This window comes from Heteronotia binoei, chromosome 15 (genome assembly GCF_032191835.1).
Source record: "Heteronotia binoei isolate CCM8104 ecotype False Entrance Well chromosome 15, APGP_CSIRO_Hbin_v1, whole genome shotgun sequence".
NCBI lineage: Eukaryota > Metazoa > Chordata > Lepidosauria > Squamata > Gekkonidae > Heteronotia > Heteronotia binoei.
The window spans coordinates 34,082,666-34,097,897 of record NC_083237.1 but is presented as its reverse complement, the minus strand read 5'-3'; the positions used below and the strand labels follow the sequence as shown (position 1 = coordinate 34,097,897).

General features: G+C 48.7%; 1 protein-coding gene across 6 annotated transcripts in view; it reads right to left on the bottom strand.

Moving 5' to 3' along the window:
• The window catches only part of NDRG2 (NDRG family member 2), a 307,888-nt gene that overhangs the window by 50,000 nt on the left and 242,656 nt on the right, over window positions 1-15,232 (bottom strand). For 2 of the 6 annotated variants that reach the window (XM_060256424.1, XM_060256422.1), the window contains exon 1: window positions 1,947-2,080. The gene's annotated coding sequence lies outside the window, so the exon portion shown is untranslated. Of the gene's footprint in view, window positions 1-1,942; window positions 2,081-15,232 lie in introns of those variants that run through there. The other 4 variants (XM_060256427.1, XM_060256425.1, XM_060256428.1 and 1 more) reach the window with 4 other exon arrangements.

Below are 15,232 nucleotides of genomic sequence, written 5' to 3'. Positions count from 1 at the left end.
TGCCCAAGAGGTAGCCCACTAGCCAGGAAGCTCTGCCACAATGCCAGGGATAGGCTCTGGGTGATGGGTAGGTCCCCAGTTATTTTCAGCCCTCCCCTCCCAAGTATCTGACAAAGAAGTGGAACACTGTTGTGATGTTTTGGGGATGTGTACCTGTGTGTCTATAATTAGTCCATACAATGTAGGCAGACAGAGAGCTTCCAAGTGACTGCAAGTTCAAACACAGGGAGTTCACTCTGAGCCAGGAACCTTAGGCACACAGTGTGCCAGCAGCCCTTGGCAATGGAAAGTCAGGCACACACCTGCAGCCAAGATGACTTCTGCCACCCGAACAGGAGGCAAAAACAATTGCTCCACAGAGGGGTCTCCCTTAGAGCACAGGGCCCAGGGCTTTTTTTTTTTGTTGAAAACCCCCAGCAGGAACTCATTTGCATATTAGGCCACACACCCTGATGTCACCATTGTTTCATGCACAGGGCTTTTTGTAGAAAAAGCCCAGCAGGAACTCATTTACAAATTAAGCCACACCCCCTGACACCAAGCCAGCCAGAACTGTGTTCCTGCTCAAAAAAAGCCCTGACAGGGCCTGTCCTTGATCCTAGTCAGGCAGACCCCTTGCCTGCTTCTACTCAGAGACAGGAATCAAAAGCCAGGAGGCTTCACACCTTGGCTTTTCTGAAACCAAAAGCCAACTAGACCCATTGGAGTCCTTGTGTGACCCCTCTCCCTCAGCTTTAATCCAGTTTCCCTCCCAAAATCCGGCCTTTATGTCCTGTTTACCCCTCCCAGAGAAGAACTAAGACATTAGGACTCCTAGAATCACCTGCCCCACCAAGGAATTCAGCAATGCTTGGTCAGAACTCAGGAGTTCGGCTGACCAGACCAGCCTCCTGCACCCAGGGGTGACTTAAGGGGGGTGGAGGAGGACAGGCCCTCTCTGGTCCCAACTCCACCTGCTCTCTCCTCTCTAGATCCAGGAATTCAACCCCCCCCCCCCCAATACCAACCACGCTCTTGAACTGACCAGCATTGACTCTCTGAGCCCCACACCCCTTTGGCTTGGTGGCTCTCCCACAAACAGGGCAAGCACCCAGCAGCATCCGGCCAGACTTACACTCCCAGCAACCATGACCTCTTCTCCCCTCCAGGGCGCTCCCTCCCCGAAGAACCCAGGCATCCGAGCAAGCAGGGACCTCCCCCCCCCCCCGCCCAGTCTTTCAGCTGCAAACCCACTTAATCCCCTTTCTCTAGCAGTAGGCAGAATCCCTCCACCAGCCCCCCCTTCCCCAACCCTGCCTTCTTTCTCCCGACTCCAACCTGATGGACCCCCCCTCTTTTTTTCGCATCGAGCCCCACCTCCCAGTCTCCACCGTCGCCACCATCAACCTGGTGCTTTCGGGGAGCGAGAAGTGTTGCTTCACACGCGGAGTGTTTTTCCATTTGACATTTGAGTCTGCGGCTTATGTCAACTGCAAAAAAGCCAAGCGAGGAAGCGGGCAGGAAATCCAAATCAAACCACCTCGCGGCGCGAGTAGGACGGCGGCAGGGGACCCCCCCCCAACCTCCCCCCCCGGAGATATTTCCCCCCAAGCAACAACATTGCTTTCCATTATGTTTCCCCTTTTGTAGATTTCCTTTGTAGAACCTGCCGTGGGGATGAAGGACACACGAAGGCTGAGAGGGGGGAGGGGAGGAGACAGTGGGCATTTAATCCCCTCTAAACTGGGCAACATCTGGCAACAGATCTCTCCCTCCCCCTTTTCGGGGTCCCTGGGAGGAATCAAAGGAGACAGAAGCAAACACCGGGAAGGGGGGAAGGCAGAAAAAGAGCAGCTTTGGTTTGCAAAACTGGCCGTCAGGCCCGCACGCACGCCCTCTCCCGTAAGACTCGGTCCCCCCCCCCCCCCCACCGCCCTCAGCCACGCCGCCGCCTTGCTGGTACCCACTGTCCGTGCGTCTGTCTGTCTGCGGCGGTCGCCCTGCCCCGCTTCCCGATCGCTCCGTCTGTCTTTCCACCTTCACTTGCCTTTGACTCTGACTGCAAACACCACCTCCCCCCTCCCTCCCCCAGGGAGAGACCCCTCCCCCCAAATCCCCTCCCCCCAGCTCCGCCTCTGCCAATCCGGACTGCCAACAAGGAAGGGGAAGGGGTGGGGGAGGAGATCGGGGGAGGGGGAGGAGGCAGCCGGGGAGGCCGGCGACCATCTTCCTCTCCCCGATCCCGGCAACAAAAGGGATCCTTACAAAGGGCGGGACGGGGACCCCCCGCTTGTTCGATTCCCTCTTCCGCGGCCGGCCAGTCTCGCTCGCCAGAGGTTCACTCGCAAGAGACTTTTGCACGCACGTATACAAAAAAAAAAAAAAATTGTTGCTGCCCAAGATTGGGAAGCGGAGATCCAGCAGCGCCCCCTTGCGGGGCACACGTCTCCCCGTATCCTCCTTTCTCCCCGAGAGGGGATATTCCCGAACAAAGCTTCTTAACAAAAATAAATAAATAAATACACAGTCGTTCCACATCTAAATTCGCTCTCAGTGACGAAGACGAAGCATCGTTTCAACCCAAGGCTCCCCCCTCCCCGAAAAAGTACCAGTTTTGGAACGGAGGCCCTGGGGGGACAGTGTTCCCTCTAAGCTGAGTTAGTGTGAGCTAGCTCACAATTTTTTTTTTGCGGCCAGCTTGCACGTTTCTGTCTCAGCTCAGGGAAAATGGCCCCAGAGCAAACTAATTTATGCAGTAGCTCACAACTTTAAAAGCCAGTAGTTCACAACCTAGAATTTTTGCTCACGAGACTCCACAGCTTAGAGGGAACATTGCTGGGGGCGGGGCGGTAATGGAAAATTCTCGCTGGTACAGAGCATATTTCAACTTTACAGCTAGATCCGGAACTCATCTCCCTACTTCTCAGATAGGAATCAGGTCATGTTTTAATAAGAAGTGCCTCAAAATGTGTCCGGAAGTTGCACTCTAGGGTTTGGAAAGCTCTCCTCCTTTAACTGTAGTTGCCAGGGTTGGTTGAGTTTCCTCAGGAGGGACCCACAGACACTTTGCACATGCTTTGAGGTAGCCTTCAATAACAGGGCCTGATTCCAAGGAAAAGAAATTGCAAGGTTAAATCCTTAATGTGCCTGGCAGCAACAATCCTGGGGGACTGAGGTCCCATAACACATGGGGTAGTTTCCTGGTAGGCTCCAAGCCTGGTACAATTCTTTTATCTTGTGTGCTCAGCCACATTTTTTTTTAAAGTCAGCTGAATGATGTCCCAACACTTCCCAACGGATGAATCTGAATTTCCAGGAGACACCCAAATTCAACTGTCACTTTATCAACTCACTCTGTTTTGCATCCCCTCCTGCAATCAGAATGACGAGGAAATATTGCAGACTCGATGCTACCTATACATACTCAGCAACAGACAGTGTGGTCTAATGGCTAGAGTGATGGGCTGAGATCTGGGAAACCCAGGTTTGATTCCCCACTCTGCCATGGAATCTTACAGGATGAGTCATAAGAACATAAGAGAAACCATGTTGGATCAGGCCAATGGCCCATCCAGTCCAGCACAGTGGTAAAAAACCCCAGGTGCCATCAGGAGATCCACCAGTGGGGCCAGGACACTAGAAGCCCTCCCACTGTCTCCGCCTCCACCCCCCTCCCCGCAAGCACCAAGAATACAGAGCATCACTGCCCAAGACAGAGTTCCATCTATACCCTGTGGCTAATAGCCACTGAAGGACCTCTGCTCCATATATTTATCCAATCCCCTCTTGAAGCTGTCTGTGCTTATAGCTGCCATCACCTTCTGTGGTGGTTAATCACTCTTTGGGTGAACAGTCCAATTCTCTCAGCCTAACCTACCTTACAGGGTTGCAGTGAGGAAAAAGCAGAGGAGAGCAGAACACTGTGGGCCACTTTCGGTCCCAATGGAGAAGAAAGGCAGGGTATAAATGAATTTAAAAAATTAAAGTATTGCATTAACACTCAAATAAGTGAACACTTCACAAAACTAGCATATGAATTGTCAAACATTTCACCCATATCTTACGGAAAAAAAAATGTAATTGACCAATGGTGCCCAGTAGTTACTTACCTGTCAAATGAAAATATCCTTCCTCAGAATGCTGTGTATGAAAAAATGATTTATTTTTGAAGAATCATATATTATGCTCTGGCCTATAATAGCTAAAGAATTCTGAGTGTATATTAAGTCATTGCATGAAAAGAGAGAGAAAAACTGTTTTGCTATGTTTATTGATATGGTTTAATATCAAATAAAGTGTAAAAATTTTAAAAAGTGAACACATTGCCTACTACCTTTCTACATGTTACACCTAATCCAATCACACCTGCTATTGTCATTTGTCTGCTAATGTCATTTGGCATCTGAAATCGCTTTCCAGTATATAAGACAGGTGGACTCACATTCAGAAGTGAGCAGTGAGTAACGAAAGGTCATTTATTGGCTTACCACAAATTTGCTTAGTCTATAAGGTGCTACTGGGCTCTTGCTCTTTTCTAACATTGCATAGTGGTTCGAATGACCAATCAGGATCCAGGAGCCTGGGATCAAACCTCCATTCTGCTTGCTGGGTGACCTTGGGCCACTCATACAGTCTAACCTACCTCACAGGATTGTTGTTGTGAGAGGGAAGGGGAGAATGTTTTAAGCTCCTTTGCATGACCATAGGGAAGAAAAGCAGGATACGAGTTGCTAGATACATACATATCTAGGCTACTTCGGTGTAGTGGTTAAGTGTGTGGACTCTTATCTGGGAGAATCAGATTTGATTCCCCACTCCTCCACTTGCAGCTGCTGGAATGGCCTTGGGTCAGCCATAGCTCTTGCAGAGTTGTCCTTGAAAGGGCAGCTTCTGTGACAGCTCTTTCAGCCCCACCCACCTCACAGGATGTCTGTTGTGGGGGAAGAAGGTAAAGAAGATTGTGAGCTGCTCTGGGATTCTCAGATTTGGAGCGGAGCGCAGGATATAAATCCATCATCATTATCATCATCATCATCGTGCCAGTTTCAAACAAACAGAATTGCCTTCTTGGAGGTTTGGCTTCTAGAACTTTTCTTGTTGAACCAGCGCATTTTAAAGAAGTGATTTCAAGATTTTCAATGAAGGGTGGGTGGGGGTAGAGCAGAAATCAACCATTTGACTATTACTTTTCAAAATGTTGCTTTTGAATTCTAAATCTGAGTCACTCAGGTAAAAAGAAAAGCCTGGTTGATTGATCTTAAATGTGCCCATTCAGTATTTTCTACCCTTTTTTCCACCTACAGCTTTAAAATCAAATAACATTCCTAATCAAGGGATTGCAAAACACCAAATGGATAATAAAAAGTTTGGATCTTTGAAAGGAAGACTGGACCACAAACGTTTCATTGAGAAAAATTTCTCTAAAATTCATTTCAGCTCCCAGTGGGGGACGAATTAAAGGTTACTTTAGTAGCATGCTCACACAGTTTATTCACACAGCATTTCCCACATGCAATTGCAAAGGCACACAGGCTCAAAGCCAGAGATATTGCAGTGGGGAGCATCATAAATGTTAAACAGCCAAAACATTAATCCAGGCAATCCAACTAAACAATGTGCCAAGTAGAAAAGAGCAAAAGTCCAATAGCACCTTAAAGACTAACAACATTTGTGGCAGGGAATGAGCTTTTGTGAGCAGTGACTCATAGAAACTCATTGCCTGCCACAAATTTTGTTAGTCTTTGTGCTACTGGACCCTTGCTCTTTACTACTGCTACAGATAAATACTGCTACCCATCTTGATCAATGTGCCAAGTGTTTATCTGCTACCCCCAGGGCATTTTTTGTAGAAAAAGCAGGACTTTTTTGTAGCAGGAACTCCTTTGCGTATTAGGCCACACTCCCTGATGTAGCCAATCCTCCTGGAGCTTACAGTAGGCCCTGTAAGAAGAGCCCTGTAAGCTCTTGGAGGATTGGCTACATCAGGGGTGTGTGGCCTAATATGCAAAGGAGTTCCTGCTACAGAAAAAAACCCTGAGAAAAAGCCAAGCAGGAACTCCTTTGTATATTAGGCCACACCCCCTGGTATCACCATTGTTTCACGCAGGGCTTTTTTTGTAGAAAAACTCCAGCAGGAACTAATTTGCATATTAGGCCACATACCCTGACTCCAAGCCAGATCGTACTGCATTCCTGTGCATCCCTGCTCAAAAAAAGGCCCTGGCTACCCCAATGGCATGACAGCCAGTTTAGTGTAGTGGTTAAGAGCGGCAGACTCTAATCTGGAGAATGGGGTTTGATTTCCTACTCCTCCACTCGAAGCCAGCTGGGTGACCTTGGGTCAGTCATAGTTCTCTCGGCCCAAAAAATAAACCTAGCTCACCAGAAAAAGTGCTAGAGTTTCAGGCTGCCAGACAATCTTCAGATCTCCTTGCTATACACCTTATGATAATTAATTAATTACCCCAATGGCTTTATAATCACTAGGTAAAATACAGGCAGGTGGGATCAGGTGATTTTTAAGAACCTGAACATTTAAGTAGCTTGCAGTTGTTCTCCCTCTGTAAAAACCCAGTGTTGCATAGTAGTTAGAATGTTGGGACTAGGATCTGGAAGACCCAGATTTTTAATTTGTTTTTTCCCATCATTTATAGTCTGCCTTTCTCACTTGGACTCCAGGTGGATTACACAGAGAAAGTCGATACAATTGACAGAATTGGATATTCAATAAACAACACAATAGGATGAGGGCTGAGGAACCAACCAGAAGTCTAAAAACAGAAGTGAAGCAAAGCCTAAGTATTAACAGGACATATTAAGTGATGCCAAATTCCATAGCAGGATCCTAGTTTCTGCAAGGTATATACAGTAGCATGGACCACAGGCTCTAATAATGTTTCTGTTTGTGAATCATTTAGTACAGTGTAAGTCTATTGCGTGCGTAGAAAAGCACTCTTGAATAAGTCAGTTTTTCATAGGTTCGAATCCCCACTCTGCTGTGGAAATTTGCTTGGTCTCTGCTTAATCTACTTCCCAGGGTTGTTGTGAGGAAAATGACAATATAATCCTAAACAGAGTTACTCCCTTCTCAGCCCATTGTGTTCAATGACCTCAGGGGAACAGAATTCTGCTTAACAGACTTCCCAAGTACATCTAAAGGCTTTTGCAGTCTATTGCCTATCTCATTCTCATTGGAGGAGATTGAACAGCACAGTTGGCTCTCCTCCCCCTATTTGATTGTCCAAACAACCCTGGGAAGTAGATTAGTTTGAGTGACTGACCCAAAGTTGCCCAGAAAGCTTTCACATCCAAGTGGGAATTTGAAGTGGGAATTCTGGGGATCCCCCAGAATTACACCTTATCTCCAGACTGTCAAGTCGACGGATTCAAAAATGAGTCAAAGTTGATACTAAGTCTTCATTTATTGATAACCGGTACTCTGGCGCAAGCCTCTAGCTTGCTAAGAATGAAACCAATACATTGATACGTGGGTTTTAAGATACACTTCAAAAGCATTCCTACGGGGGGGGGGGGGGTTACAGGAGGAAACATTCACATACAACTACTAGATACTTTGTCGGCTGATGGCTAACAAATGCCCTTGGATTGTTATGCAAGGCCTCCTCCCACCTCAGGCCCTGAGAAGGCGCGGACTAGTTTCCTTCACACCAGTTACAAATCAAAATATGAAAAGGGGGGAAGGGAAGCAACTAAGGTAGAACATTAGCAGCAGTGGATCCATTATGATTTTAACAGGGCCTATTGCTTAGGCCATGATCCCAAGTCTTAAGTCGTTATTAGTCTATCTTGACATACTGCCCCCCTTAAGCTGACCCTCTTGGCCTCTGAGGGTGTTTAGATAGAAATTTCTTGATAAGGTCAGGGGCTGACACATCTTTCTGTGCTTCCCACTCATTTTCACTTGGAGGGAAATGTTTCCAACTAATTAGATAATACAGCTTCCCATGTTTAAGTTTTGAGTCAAGATTTCCTGGATCTCATGGTGACTTTGGCTCCCTATCTGGATAGGTTGAGGCGCTTCCGGCCGAGGATGCCAAGGGGAAGAACCAGGGTCTTTCCGAAGAAGACTGCAGTGAAAGACAGGGTGTACTTTACTAAACACCTTTGGCAACTCCAGCTCTACTGTAACTTTATTTATCACCCTCTTGATTTTAAAAGGACCCAGGTATTTGTAAGCCAACTTTTTGGATGGTTGAGTGAGTGGAAGGTTTTTTGTAGACACAAACACTGAGTCTCCAACTTTGAAATCCCAGGCAGGGACATGGCTCTTGTGATATTGCTTTTTGTAAGCTTCTTTGGCTACTTCCAAGTTCTCTTGTATTTCCTTCCAACTCTTAGTCAGTGTGCCACACCATTGATCAAAAGGGCTTGCCTCTTTCTCTACTTCCCCCCTGGTAGCAGCGGGAGGGGCTTTCCCTCATACCCACTCACGGTCTGAAAGGGGGAGGCTTTGGTGGAGCTGTGGACACTGTTGTTATAGCAGTACTCTGCAAAGGGCAAAAGATCCACCCAGTTGGATTGTTGATGGTTTATATAGCACCTTAAGTACTGCTCTAGAAGCCCATTCACACGCTCAGTCTGTCCGTCCATCTGTGGGTGGTAGGTGGAACTCAACCCCTGCTCCATGCCCATCAATTTACAGAACTCCCACCAGAAGTTGGCAACGAATTGCAGGCCATGGTCACTAATCACCTTGTCGGGAATTGAGTGTAGCTTGGCTACATGGTTGAAGAATAAGTAAACCAGCTTCTTTGCGGTGGGGCATTGTGCACAGGGAATAAAGTGGGCTTGTTTGGAAAAAGTATCTACTACCACCAGTATTACTGTTTTGCCATGAGAGGGCGGTAGTTCTACAATAAAGTCCATGGAGACTATCGACCAGGGTCTAGAGGCGGTCTCCAGCGGTTTGAGTAGCCCAGGGGGTCTCCCTCCCCGTCTTTTAGCCATTATGCAAATAGGGCAGGTAGACACAAACTCGGATATATCCTTTTTCATGAAGGGCCACCAGACTGCCTGTTGACCAGATGTAAGGTCTTGATGTACCCAAAATGCCCAGCCAGTTTATTGCCCAGCCAGTAACTTTATTTGGCCCTTGTAAATACATTATCTTAGGCTTTTGACAGCACTTCAGAGGGGCACAAGCTGGCCACCTCCCCAAGGACTGAATGTTCTGCTATAACAATGATGGGTATTTTGGCACTGCAGTGGAAGGTACATGGCCCTCATGTTCTTTGGAAGGCGGAGAGAATTCACCCTTAACTGCACTGACCATGTCTGTCAAAGGAACCATTAAAGTGTTCTGAGGGATAACCAAGAATCTGGGGTGGAGTCATCTCTAAAAGTACCTTGCAAATAATGATGTGATCCTTCAGTCCTTAGAAGCTTAGAGACCTGAAAGCTTCAGGGGTTGATCAGGTCTCTGGCTATGCCCCCAATGAGGTGAGGTTGTCAGGGCCTTTTTCATCTTGGCTCCCAAGCTTTGGAACTCTGCCCCCTGAAGACCCAGCAAGGCCCCATACCAATTGCTTTCCAGACTGCAAAGACAGTTCTGTTCCATGCTTTTCATGGTTTTATCAGCTTTGGCGCCCCCCCCCCCCCCCCTTACCCCGATCTATTACCATACCTGCCACTTAGTGGTTTTGTTTGTTTGTTGGGGCTTCTTGTTGATTAAGTTTATCATTAAAAAAAATGACAACTCTGTACATGCTTGCAGTTTAACGCTTTAATTTCTGTTGTAAAGCATCTCAGTGGCTCTTTGTAGATACACAGGATTCGGGTTGCCAGCTCCAGGTTGGGAAATTCCTGGAGATTTGGTGGTGAAGCCTGGGAGGGCAGGAGTCTTAACAGGGCAAAGTGCCAAAGAGCTCACCCTTCAAAGCAGCCTTTTTTCTCTGTAGACTAGTGAACAGCTTTAATTCTGGGAGATCTCCAGCTCCACCCCCCCCCCCTCCGCAGGTTGGTAACCCCACACAGGATGGAAAATTTAAAGCAATAAATCCTCAACTCATGGGCAGGCTGTCCCCCGATTAGTTCCACCAATGCAGGCTTGAACTGCTTCTGGTCCACCAAGCAAATCAATAGTCACACTGTGATCTGTCAGCTTGCTGGACAACCTGTCTTGTGCTGCCAAGATGACAGGAAACCCAGAGGGATCATAGCACCCACGGCAGGGAGAGTATATTCAGCTTGGAGGGCCACAAGAGGGGTTGGCCTCTGCTGAGAGTCCCGTATGTGAACTACACTTGTGGAGCAAAACGAATGCTGCTAAATCAGAGGCACAAGTTCCAGGCAGTCCTCAAGCCCAACATCTCCCCTGCTGCGCACACTCAGACTTTTAAAAAATAAATTATTTCTCAAGCCTCTCGCTTTCCCCACTTCTCAGCTTATGGCTGTGTTCTGTTTTCTTCAAGCCCACCCACTTAAATGTTGCTTTTTCTGGCAGAGCTGGGCGGGACTATTTTGCCTGGCACATTCCTTGGGCATGTCAATCCAGTCAAACCAGTTAGGTCCCCCGAGCTGTTTGCATCCTGACCCAATCCTAGGGGAGAATCAGCAGCCCACGTGCGCGCACACCCTCCCCTGCTCACTCGCTGGATGGCTGGGCTTCCCACCCACTCCCTGCCCCCGTCCTAGTTCAATAATCAGGCTTGTTGCATTCAAACATGAATGCAGTCAGATTGTCACTCACTGTAGTCATCTAGTCTATCCAAATGCGTAATAAGAGGGTAGGAACTTCTTAACACATACAGAATGCTTCCTTAGCTCCACAAACCATCCCTCTCCACTCATTTAGGACTGGTGGAAAGGAGAGAGTCTCCCAGGAGGGCATTGGTTCATGAGACTTAGAGTTGCCAACTTTAGATTGGGAAATACTTGGAGATTTTGGGAGTGGAGCCTGGGGAAGGAGTAGGGTTGCCAAGTCCAATTTAAGAAATATATGGGGACTTTGGGGGTGGAGCCAGGAGACTTTGGGGGTGGAGCCAAGATGAAGGCTGTGACAAGCATAATTAAACTCCAAAGGGAGTTTTGGCCATCACATTTAAAGGGACGGCACACCTTTTCAATTCCTTCCTTCCATAGGAAATAACGAAGGATAGGGGCACCTTCTTTTGGGGCTCATAGAATTGGACCCCCAGGTCCAATCTTTTTGAAACTTGGGGGGTATTTTGGGGAGAGGCACTCGATGTCAGCAAAGGGTTCATTGAAGTTCCAAAATGATCAGACTCATCTTTGTTACAACAATGTTACTCTCTACTGGTAGGCATTGAAAGTGATAAGGGATAGCTTGAAACATTGGCATATATGGGTGCACATCAAAGGAAGGGTCTTTAAACCATTTCTCATAATAAAACTACAGTCAGTTCTGCAAGTGATACTTTCATATGCCATGTTATCTCTTCCTGGAGATGGCTGCGCTCTCCCCCCTGGTGATGTTTAGGAGGCGCCAGAGAGGCTAGCTTGGCGCTTTGCACTTCAAAGGTTTCCGTGGCCTTTGGAGTTCTGGCAACCTCGGCTCTCCCCCCTCCTTCTTTTCTAGCAGTGCACAGGTGTTAGTAAGGTAGGGGTTCATTCAGTGAGGGGGTTAGTAAGCAAGAAATATATGGGATCATACAAGACAATTGCTTCAATGAATCACAAGCTGACATACTGCCCCCCCTAAGCTCTTGCTCGGGGTTTGTCTGGGTGCAGTAGGTAAAATTGCTTAAGAAGTTGTGGTACTTTTAGGTCTGAGGATTTTACCCACTCGTCACAGCAGGGGGGAAAGTAGCACCAGCGAACTAAATAGTATAGAGTCCCCTTTTGAAGTTTAGCATCGAGAATCTCCTTCACCTCATGGTGTTTCTGACCCTTCACCAGAATAGGTTCCGGTTCGGGGTCCCGAGGATGCCACTTCGACCCACCCGGATCGCGACGGATAAGACTGCAATGGAAAACATGGTGTATTTTACTAAACAGTTTGGGCAGTTCCAGTTCGACAGTCACTTTGTTAATCACTCTTTTTATTTTGAATGGTCTCAAATACCGATAGGCTAGTTTTCGCGACGTCTGGGGCAGGGGGAGATTTTTAGTGGATAGGAACACTGTCTCTCCTTCTTTAAAGTCCCACTCTGCACAGTGCTTTTTGTCGAATTGGGCTTTGTAATCCTTTTTTGCTTCCTCTAGGTTTTCCTGGATAACTTTCCAGGATTTTTCCAGTTTCTCCCACCATCTCTGGCAGTCTGTGGGGCGGGAGTCATTCCCCCCTCCGGGGAGGGAGGGGAAAGGCTTTCCCTCGTAGCCATGCACTGCTTGGAAGGGGGACTTTTTGGTGCAGCTGTGAAGGCTGTTGTTGTAGCCATACTTGGTGAAGGGGAGGAGCTCTACCCAGTTGGACTGTTGGAAATTTACGTAGCATCGCAGATATTGCTCCAGCAGTCCGTTCACCCGCTCGCTTTGACCGTCCGTCTGCGGGTGGTAGGCGGAGCAAAGCCCCTGCTCCATCCCGGTTAGTTTACAAAACTCCCGCCAGAAGTTGGCAACGAACTGCGGCCCGCGGTCGCTAATTAACTTATCGGGGAACGAGTGGAACCAGACCACGTGCAAAAAAAAAAAAAAAAAATAGGCTAGCTCCTTTGCCGTGGGAAGTTTTCGGCAGGGGATGAAGTGGGCTTGTTTTGAAAAGGTGTCTACCACCACCAGTATGACTGTTCGACCCCTGGAGGGCGGCAGCTCCACTATAAAGTCCATTGACACAATTGACCAGGGCCGCTCTGCGGTGGGGAGGGGTTGTAGGAGCCCTGGCACCTTCCCCTCCCCTTTGTTTGGCCATGATGCAAGTAGGGCACATCTGCACGAATTCTGAAATGTCTTTTTTCATTTGTGGTCACTAGAATTGCCGATGGACCACATGGAGGGTCTTCACGTACCTGAAGTACCCTGCCAGTTTGTTGGTGTGGCAGTGTTGTAGCATCTCCATCCTCAGGGATTTGGGGACGTACAGCTTCCCTTCATGGTACCAGAACCCCCCTTCTCCCCTTTTCACTCCCTTGGGCCGTTCATTTCCTTCTGCCTCCACCTCCGTTATTAGTTTGTTCCCCCCCCAGGGACTGTCCTTTTGGGCGGCCGTCTTTGACCGAGTCTGGACTGCGCCGGCCACCGCTTCGGGGGGGATTAGGGAGTCTATGACCTCCTCCCTCTCACTCTCATGTTGCGGTAGCCTGGAGAGTGTGTCTGCCAAAAAGTTTTTGGAGCCTGGGATGTGGCGGAGGGCGAAGTCGAATTTAGCGAAGAATCCCGCCCACCGAATTTGTTTCCCGGTCAGCTTGCGATGCCCTGTGAGCGCCTCTAAATTTTTATGGTCGGTCCAAATCTCGAACGGGACCTGGGCTCCCTCCAACCATGACCGCCAAGTTTTTAAAGCAAAAGTCACTGCGTAGGCTTCCTTGTCCCACACCGACCAGTTCCTTTGTTCGTTCGAAAACTTTCGGGAAATGTCTGAGTTGCCCCCTTTCGTCCTTTTGCATTAATATTGCCCCCACAGCCATGTCGGAGGCGTCACACTGGACCACGAAGGGTTTAAGTTCATCGGGGTGCACCAGGACCGGTTCACTTGTGAATAGGCGCTTTAGAGTGTCGAACACCTCCTGACACGGCTTAGTCCAATTAGCTTAGCCCTGGGTTTTTTCGCTTCGGGTCCCTTCCCCTTCGTTTGGAGGAGGTCTGTCAGGGGGAGGGCCACCTTAGCGAACCCCTGTATGAACGACCTGTAGAAATTTGCGAACCCGAGAAAGGATTGTAGCTGTCTACGTGTCCTCGGGGGTTCCCAGTCTAACACTGCTTTTATTTTGGTGGGGTCCATGGCCAGCCCCTTGTCCGACACTCGGAACCCCAGATAATCCAGTTCTTCCTTGTGGAATTCGCATTTGGATAGTTTGGCATACAGTTTATTCTCGTACAGGGTCGTCAGGACCTCCCGCACTAGTTTTACATGGGAGGGGAGGTCTTTTGAATAAATAAAGATGTCATCCAGGTACACCCCCCCCCCCCCGTACAGGTATTTTCTCAGCACAACGTTGATAAAGTTCATGAACACACCTGGGGCCCCCTGTAGACCAAAAGGCATCACCAGGTATTCAAACTGTCCCATCGGCGTGTTGAACGCCGTTTTCCACTCATCCCCCTCTTTTATTCTAACCCGGAAGTAAGCGTTGCGCAGGTCGAGTTTGGTGAAGATCGACCCCTCCGAGACGGCACTTGACAAGTCTTTGATCAGGGGGATAGGGTAGGCATTTGACATGGAAATCCCATTTATCACACGAAAGTCGGTACAAAGTCTCAGGCTCCCGTCCTTCTTTCGGAAGAGGACCGGGGCGGCATGCGGGGCCATGGCCGGGCGGATGAAGCCCCGACGTAAATTCTTGTCTAGGAACTTCCGCCTTTTCTGCCCACCCCATTGAGTAGAGTTTTGCCTTTGGCAGTGACTGGCCGGGGATGAGCTCTATGGCGCAGTCAGTGCTTCGATGGGGCGGCAGCTCATCGGCTTCAGTTTCGCTGAACGCCCCCTTCAGGTCCCGGTACTCCCGGGGGATAGTCTTAATCTCCTCTATGGTGACACACAGTTTCTCATTCTTGGGTGGTGGCCGGGGCCCCCATAGTTCCCGCCAAAGGTGGGAGGTGCACTGTCTATCGAGAAAGTCAATGGTGTGCTCCCCCATTGTATGTCCGGCTGGTGTCGGGCCAGCCACCCCACCCCTAGTACTATGTCGAACAAGCAGGATGGGGTGACCACAAACACTTCTAAGTCCCAGTGGTCCTCTACGCCCATGGGAACCTCCTGCATCTATTCTATACATGGTTCTCCCTTTATTCGAGTCCCGTCCATCTGCTCAAATTCGAGTGGTCTGGGTAGCAGTTCTTTGGTAAGTTCGAGCATTTCTACTAATCTAGGGGTTATTATTTCCCTTGTGCACCCCGAGTCTATGAGGGCTCTGGCGTGCACAAATCGCTTTAGCCTTATGTTTAGCAAAGTCAATGGAACAAACATCAATTCCCCCGATATCCTCACCTGTAGTGGTGCCGCCTTCTCCTTCTCCACGACCTGCCGCTGGGTACCCTCTAGTGCGGGTCGGTTCCGTTTCCCGCTGGCTCAGTTTCCCACGGGTCTTCCCCCAACTCCTCCAGCATTATAGAATCCTCGTCAAGCACCATCGATAGGGTGGTGCTGCTCCGGCCCGACTCCTTCGGCTTGGTCAGT